Source organism: Moschus berezovskii, chromosome 14 (genome assembly GCF_049115385.1).
Source record: "Moschus berezovskii isolate FMDL1 chromosome 14, NW_MosBer_1.0, whole genome shotgun sequence".
Lineage (NCBI taxonomy): Eukaryota > Metazoa > Chordata > Mammalia > Artiodactyla > Moschidae > Moschus > Moschus berezovskii.
The window spans coordinates 43,560,489-43,568,966 of NC_142473.1; the positions used below are offsets into that span (position 1 = coordinate 43,560,489).

General features: G+C 38.7%; 1 non-coding gene across 1 annotated transcript; it reads left to right on the plus strand.

Annotated features, from left to right (window-relative positions):
- Positions 1 to 4,330: 4,330 nt before the first annotated feature.
- LOC129554980 (small nucleolar RNA SNORA3/SNORA45 family) lies at positions 4,331 to 4,459 on the plus strand. The gene has a single exon (XR_008685697.1). It is a non-coding gene; the product is annotated as a small nucleolar RNA SNORA3/SNORA45 family (small nucleolar RNA).
- The last annotated feature ends 4,019 nt before the right edge of the window (positions 4,460 to 8,478 follow it).

An 8,478-nucleotide genomic window follows, 5' to 3' on the forward strand; every position in this document is an offset into this window, starting at 1 on the left:
CGATGTTGAAGGGATTGGGGGTGGGAGAAGACGGGGACGACAGAGAATGAGATGGCTGGATGGCATCACCAACTCGATGGACATGAGTTTGAGTGAACTCTGGGAGTTGGTGATGGACAGGGAGGCCTGGCGTGCTGTGATTCATGGGGTCACAAAGAGTCGGACACGACTGAGCGACTGAACTGAACTGAACTGAACGATGTTGAGCATATATTCATGTGCTTATTGGTCATTTGCATATTTTCCTTGAAGAAGTGTCAATTTTAAGGATTTTAGGCCATTTAAAAATTAAGTTGTCTTTCTGTTGTTGAGTTGTATGAGTTCTTTATATGCTTTGAATATAACTCCTTTATTTAATATGTAATTTCTAAATATTTTCCCCTATCCTATAGGCTTTCTTTTCACTTTCTTGATGGTATCCTTTGGCACAAAATTTTTACTTTTGATGAAGTTCAATTTATCTTTTTTCCTTTGGTTGCTTGTGCTTTGGGTGTCATATTTAAGAAATCATTGCCTAATTAAAAGTCACAAAGATTTATTTCTATGTTTTCTTCTAAGAGCTTTGTGATTTTAGTTGTTAAATTTAGGTGTTTGATCTGTTTGAGTTGAATTTTGTATGTGATGTGAGTAGGAATTCAACCTAATTCTTTTGTATGTGGATACTCAATTGTCCCCATATCATTTATTAAAAGTACTGTTATTTCTCCATTGAACTGACTTGGCATCCTTGTCAAAGAGCAATTGACTATACACAGTGTGGTACTTGCATAGAGAAAGACACACACACACACACACACACATATACAAATGGAATAAAATAAAAAGTCATTTGCATATGTGGTCAAATGATTTTTGACAAAGGTGCCAAGACAATTCAATGGGAAAAGGACAGCTTTTTTCAAATGGTACTGGAAAACCTGGATGCTTGCCTGCTAAGTCACTTTAGTCATGTCCGACTCTCTGGGACCCTACAGATTGTAGCCCACCACACTTCTCTGTTCATAGGATTCTCCAGACAAGAATACTGGAGTGGGTTGCCATGCCCTCCTCCAGGGGATCTTCCCAATCCAGGGATCGAACCCATGTCTCTTACTCCTGAATTGGCAAGGGGTTCTTTATTACTGCTAAGTCACTTCAGTTGTGTCTGACTCTGTGTGACCCCATAGACGGAAGCCCACCAGGCTTCCCCGACCCTGGGATTCTCCAGGCAAGAACACTGGAGTGGGTTGACATTTCCTTCTCAAATGCATGAAAGTGAAAGTGAAGTCACTCAGTCATGTCCGACTCCTCGCGCCACCTGGGAAACCCAGAAAAAGTGGATATTCACATGCAAAAGAATAAATGGACTTTAATCTAACATGACATACCAAAATTACCTCAAAATGGATCAAAAACTGAAATGTAAGACCTAAAAATATAAAACTCTTAGGAGGAAAAATAGGACAAAAGCTATACAATATTGGATTTAGCAATGATTTCCTAGATGTGCCACCAAAAGCACAGGTGATAAAATAAAAAATAGACAAATTATGCTTTATGAAAATTTAAAAAGTTTGTACATCAAAAAACACTGTCCTGTTTCCCTGGTAGCTAGCTGGTAAAGAATCCACCTGCCAATGTTGGAGTCACAGATTCCATTCCTGATCCAGGAAGATCTCACATGCCAAGAAGCAACTAAGCCTGTGCGCCACAAGTTTTGAGCCTATACTCTAGAGCCTGGAAGCAGCAACTAATGAGCCTGTGCACCAGTATTACTAAAGCCTGTGCACCCTAGAGCCTGTGCTCCGCCACAAGAGAAGCCACCGCAATGAGAAGTCCAAGCACCGCAACTAGAGAGGAGCCCCCATTCACCACAACTAGAGAAAAGCCTGTGAAGCAATGAAGACTCACAAAGGCAAAATAATAATAATAAATAAAATATTTTTTAAAAGAAACTGTCAATAAAATAAAAGGGCAACTCACAGGATAAAGGAAAATATTTATAAAGCATATATATGATAAGGAATTAATTTTCAGAGTATACAGAGAACTCTTAAAACTTAATAACAACAAAAACAAACTGACTAAAAATTTGGCAAAGGACTGAGACAGACATTTCTCCAAAGAAAATACATAAATGGCCAACAAGGGGGAATTCTCTGGTGGTCCAGTGGTTAGAACTCCATTCTTTCACTGCAGGAGCAACTAAGATCCTCCACAGCTGTGCAGCACAGTCAGAAAAAAAAATTTTTTTTAGTTTGCCTATAAATGGTCAATAAGCAAATGAAGCATGCTCAACATCACTAATCATTAGGAAAATGCAAATCAAAACTATAATGACATACATCCATTAGAATGGGTCCTACCAAAAAAGAAAAAAGAAAGACCAAAAATAACATGTTAATGGGGATGTGGAGAAACTAGAATCCTTGTATGTTGTTGGTGGGAAAGTAAAATGGTACAGCCACTATAGAAAAGAGTATGGCAGCTCCTTAAAAATACAGTTATTCTATGATCTAGCATTCCACTTCTGGGTATATGCCCAAAAGAATTGGAAACAAGGACTCAAATAGACCTTTGTACACCCATGTTCATAGCAGTTTTATTCACAATAGCTCAAACATAGAAGCAATCTATGTGCTCATCATTGATGATTGAATGGTAAAATGTCATGTAAACATACAATATCTTACTATTCAGCCTTAAAAAGGAAGGAAATTCTGACATATGCTACAACATGGATAAACCTTGAGGATATTATGGTGATTGAAATGAACCAGTCACAAAAAGACAAATACTGCATGTTTCTATTTATGTGAAGTAGGTATTTAGAGTAGTCAAAATCTAGAGAGAGAAAGCAGAATTGTGGTTGTCAGGGATTGGGGGAAGAGGTTATTGTTTAAAGGGTATAGAGTTTTAGCTTTATGAGATTAAAAGTTATTAAGATGAATGGTGGTGATGGTTGTACCACATTATGAATATATTTAATACCACAGAAAGGTACACTTGAAAATGATTAAGATGGAAAATTGTCAGTTATGACACTTTATCTCAACAAAACTTAAAAAAAAATCAACTGAATCTTAGACACGGGTTCAATCCCTGGTCTGAGAGGATTCTGCATACCTTAGAGCAACTAAGCCCATGTGCCACAAATATTGAGCCTGGGCCCTAGAGCTGGGGAGCTGCGCACAACCAAAAACAACAGATAGTTGATTTACTATTAATAATTAATTAATTTAAAATCAACTGATAATAAAAATGATAGTTTATTTTGGGACTCTCAATTCTCTCCCACTGATCTTTAGGTCTTATGCTGCTACTGCACCGCCTTGATTAGCTTTTTAGTATATTTCGAATCATGAAGTGTAAGTCCTCCAACTTTGTTCTTCTTCAGAGTTGCTCTAAGAAAGCAGCTGTGTTTCTTTCAACTATGTGTTCTATGAGAGAAACATTTAAAAAACATTTATCATATATGAAAAACACACATACACATCTAATGTAATCCTTGTAAAAATCATATAAGGTAATTTTATGACTTTATTAATTAAGTGATCCTATTTTTATCATATGTTCTGTATCAGCCATTATGGATACAAGACACTGGGGCTGCAAGATAGGCAACATGATCCCTGTTCAGGTTTAGGTAACTCTCTCAAATTGGAATGCAGTTCTCTTGACTCCAAGTCCCCAAATAGTTTCACTGCAAAAAGATTAATTCCTTCTGTAGTTCTCAAACCTCTCTATTTTCTCTCTGGCCTGAGCTGGATAAGTGGCCACCTGAATGGCATGAGAACCAAGATAAATCCTGGATCTTATAGCCTTCTCATTTAAGTGGGAGAACATTCAACCATTTGTTCATTTAAAGAATATTTATTCAGGGCCTACTGTGTGCCAAGGATTAGTGATATAATCAAGAAGAGACAAAGTCACCACATTCATGAAGCTTAGTTTCTTGCACAAGAGACAAGTAACAAGAAATTTCACAAATAACAAGATAATTACAGCAAATAATTGCGGGTTTCTGTAAAGAAAAGGAAAGTCTGCCAAAATTAAGAATATCAGAGATAACTACCATTGATGGGGAGTTTACAGAAAACCTCACTTTAAAGACTTAAAATTTTGTCAAGAGACGAAGAATAAGAGAGAAATGGCCCTATCAAAAGCATTTCAAGCAAAGAAAGTACAACAGCAGAGTCCCTGAGGCAGGAAAAGAGCTAGGTGTAGCCTGGGAACTGACAGAAAGTCTATGAGATTAGAGTACACTAAGCAAAGAGCACTGTGATACTGGAGAGGTAAGCAGGCAGTGCTTACAGGGCATTGGAGGGCACCCAAGAACCGAATTATCCAGCTCGAGACTAGAGTCACATCCTGACAGCTCTTGTCCTGGTGTGCTAGAGTCCTTGGAGAAAATCTGCTGCTCTTGGTTCACTGGTGAGGGCAATCATTGCCCCTAGGAGTGCCCAGATCAGATACATGCCCTCACTGGCTCCAAGATGGAGTGGATTGGCCGGCATCTTTTTTCATATTCCTGGCCATGGTGCATTGTAAACCCTTTTCTCTGTTCTTCTAGGGTTACTACAAAGTTTTGGGGAAGGGAAAGCTCCCAAATCAGCCTGGCATTGTGAAGCCCAAATTCTTCAGCAGAAGAGCTGAGGAGAAGATTGAGGGTGTAGGTGGGATTTATGGCCTGGTGGCTTGAAGCCACGTGCTGAGAAATTCATTAAATGTTAACAAGTGTTTTCTTAAAAAACAAACAAACAAGCAAAAACTGTTAGCCAAAGTACAATTAGAAGTCATTGAAGGATTTTAAACCAAAGGATGCTGTGATCTGATTTATATTTTTAAAAGCTTACTCCTATCATATGTATAGAATGGATTGGGTATATAAGTAAACAATGTTAAAATCTTGAAATTCATGAAGTTCAGCTAGAAGGCTATTGCAGCTGTCAAAACGAAAGAAAGCTTTCTTAGACTAGGATGGTATTGGTGGAGATACATGGAGAAAAGTGAAAACATTCTGGATGTATTTTGGAAATGAAAATAACAGGTTGATGCTCAAGTTTTTGGCTTTAATAACTGTATGGTGGCATCATATGCTGAAATGGGGAAGACTACAAGTAGAGAATATATAGGTTTTAAAAAATCATCCATAATTGCATCTTAGACATGCTGAGTTTGAAACAGTTATGAGACATTCAAAAAGCTTGTAGGATAAGGATCAGGCCCTTCCTGCAAGGAAAGCAGCTGAGGAAGAAAGCTTACTGTCAAAGGAGGTCTGACTTCCGGGGCCCTGAAGCAGGTGTCAGATGAAGGAGACCATTATCCTGAGACCAAAGAGATAAGAACCAAGAACTAATAGTGCTATTGCAGTTCATCTTAGAAAATATTCATTGAAAGTCCATAGGAATCACCATGAGGCTTGTTGTTGTTGCTAAGTCATGTCCAATTCTTTGTGACCCCAGGGACTATAGCACAACAGGCTTCTCTGTCCTCCAATATCTCCCAGAGTTTGCTTGGATTTACGCCCGCTGAGTCAGTGATGCTATCCAACCATCTCATCCTCTGCTGCCCCATTCTCCTTTTGCCTTCAGTCTTTCCCAGCATCACAGTCTTTTCCAATGAGTTGGCTCTTCACATCACATGGACAGAGTTTTCGAGCTTCAGGCTTCAGCCCTTCCAGTGAATATTCATGGTTGATTTCCTTTGGGATTGACTGATTTGATCTCTTTACAGTCCGAGAGACTCGCAAGAGTTTTCCTCAGAACCACAATTCAAGAGCATCAAATTTTTGGTGCTCAGCCTTTTTTTATGGTCCTACTCGCACATCCATACATGACTACTGAAAAACCATTGCTTTGACTTTAGAGACCTTTGTTTGCAAAGTGATATCTCTGCTTTTTTAATATGCTGTCTCGGTTGGTCATAGCTTTCCTTCCAAGGAGCAAGTGTTTTTAATTTCATGACTGCAGTCATGAAAAAAAAAAAAAGCACTGGCTGCAGTGCTTTTGGAGTCCCCAAAATTAAAACCTGCCACTGCTTTTACTTTTCCCCCTTCTATTTGCCACGAAGTGATGGGACCAGATACCATGACCTTAGTTTTTTGACTGTTGAGTTTTAAGCCATTTTGAGTTTTTCATTCTCCTCTTTCACTCTCATCAAGAGGCTCTTTAGTTCCTCTTCACTTTTTGCCACTAGAGTTGTATCATCTGCATATCTGAGGTTGTTGATATTTTTCCTGGTGACTTTGATTTCAGCTTGTGATACGCCCAGCCTAGTACGCCACATGATGTTCTCTGCTTATAAGTTAAATAGGTGGGGTGACAATATACAGCCTCTGTCATACTGCTTTCCCAATTTTGAACCAGTCAGTTGTTCCATGTCTGATTCTAACTGTTGCTTCCTTGCTCACGTATAGGTTTCTCAGGAGCCAGATAAGGTGGTCTGGTACTCTCTTTAAGAGATAGGAGTACCTGAATACCTTATCTGTCTCAGGTAATAGAAAAAGGCATAAACTTGAAAAGAGAAGACATAGTATAAGGTCTGGTGACTTTGGCAAAGTTCAAACTTCTTGTATCCTTGTTGGATGATTATGAAAATTAAGAGGAAAAATTAATGTGAAAGCATCTGGCTGTATAAATGGAGGTTTATATTGTACACTGTGAGAGCAGGTATTATTTTGAGTAGTCAATATGAACTCTGTACCTATAACATTGCTTTCTGAAAAAAACCAATAATTTTGATGATGATTTAATAGGATCAAAATAAATGTACTTTACCCTGTACAGGCCAGCTCTTAGCATCACCCAAGTGAAACAGATCAGGACAAAATGACACCAAGGAGATTGATGTGTATGCTGAGTTCCCATGTGGGTAAAGAACTCATCTCAGAATCAGTCGGTCTCAGCAGATCTTGACCTTGATTGCAATGTGACCATGACTAATAGCAACAGCTTGGTTACATTGGCTGCAAGCTCTTTACCATTGTATTCCAAATATATCAGGGTGTTGTCTGTATATCTTGCACTATCTTTTAGAACCTACCTGTCAACATTAGCCCACAGTCTTGGCAAACATGCCAGAGATCATCTGCCTTTCTTCCCATATAATCTCTAGACTTGCTGTTTCAACAAAATAAGCATTTTTTCACTCTTTTGCTCTACCCTTGCAGAACAACTCATTTTTCTCAAATACCATGTACTTTCACATTTCCAAACTTTTGTCCTTATAAAGGTTCCTTAGGCCTAGAATGTCCTCACTCCTCACCTTCCTACTGATTAACTATTTATGCTTTCAGGGTCAGATAAATGTAAATTGCCACCTCTCCTCAAAATACTCAGTGGAATTCATTGCATCCTCATCTATATTTCCATTTTATGCTATTTATAGTTCAATATACTTATTCAGCAAACATTTACAGAATGTCTGCTGAATATCAGGACCTTTAAAGATGCAAATGACAGAAACCTACTCCAAGTAACTTAAACAAGCTAGCTCGCCACATTTCCATCCTCACCTATATTTCCATTTTACTCCATTTATAATTCAATATACTTAGTCAACAAACATTTACAGAATGTGCTAAAGGTCAGGACTCTTTTAGATGCAAGTGATACAAACTCAAATCTAAAGCTTAAACAAGCCAGCTCACCTAATGGAAAAGTACAATGAAAAACATGGTGCAATCCAGGCATTCAAATGATGTGATTTGTATTTTCTTTTGTACAAGTTGATTAGGTTGTGTCCCCTAGAAATAGAGCTTGAGATAGGATTCTTATGAAAGTGATTTATTGGGGGGATGCCTTTAGGAAAAGATGTGGAAGGGAAACAGGGGAAGAAAGTCAAGTAAGAACTCAGCTTCCATTGGAAACTAGTTTCAGCTTTTCCACATGGGGAGATTTAAAACATAAATCACACCACAGAATTTGTCCTACCTGGAGTCAAGAGTGTTCTGCTTTTAAAAAAAATAAATTATTTCTTATTTTTTTGGCCGCAACATGCCACATGTGGGATCTTAGCTCCCCTGCCAGGGGAACTCACACCTCCTGCATTGTAAGCATAGAACCTTAAACACTGTACCGCCAGGGAAATCTTGAGGGTGTTTTGCTTTTTGTATTCCCTTGACGATGAGCCAAGAGCTGTTAGATGGGAAGGTCTGTGTTAATCTTCCCTGTGAGAGGGACATGGGTGAAGCAACAGCAACTATGGCGGGCATGATGACTGCCAAGATTAATCTGCAGCTTGGTCAGTCTCAGAGGAAAGATCTTCTCCTTAAATCTCTGAAAAGTTCAGGGTGAACTCTGATGTGTGCAATTCTCTTGCAATACTGGTGGAATCAGAATCAAGTAAACCACAAGCTGTAGATGCTTCTCAGGAAAGGGGGGTTTTTAATTAAAGAAGGAAGAAGGCTGGTAGGCAATGTCAAGAATTCATTCTACCAGGTTCCAGGCACTGGTGGGGGCAAAGGATACAATGGTGAGCAAAAAATACACACATCTC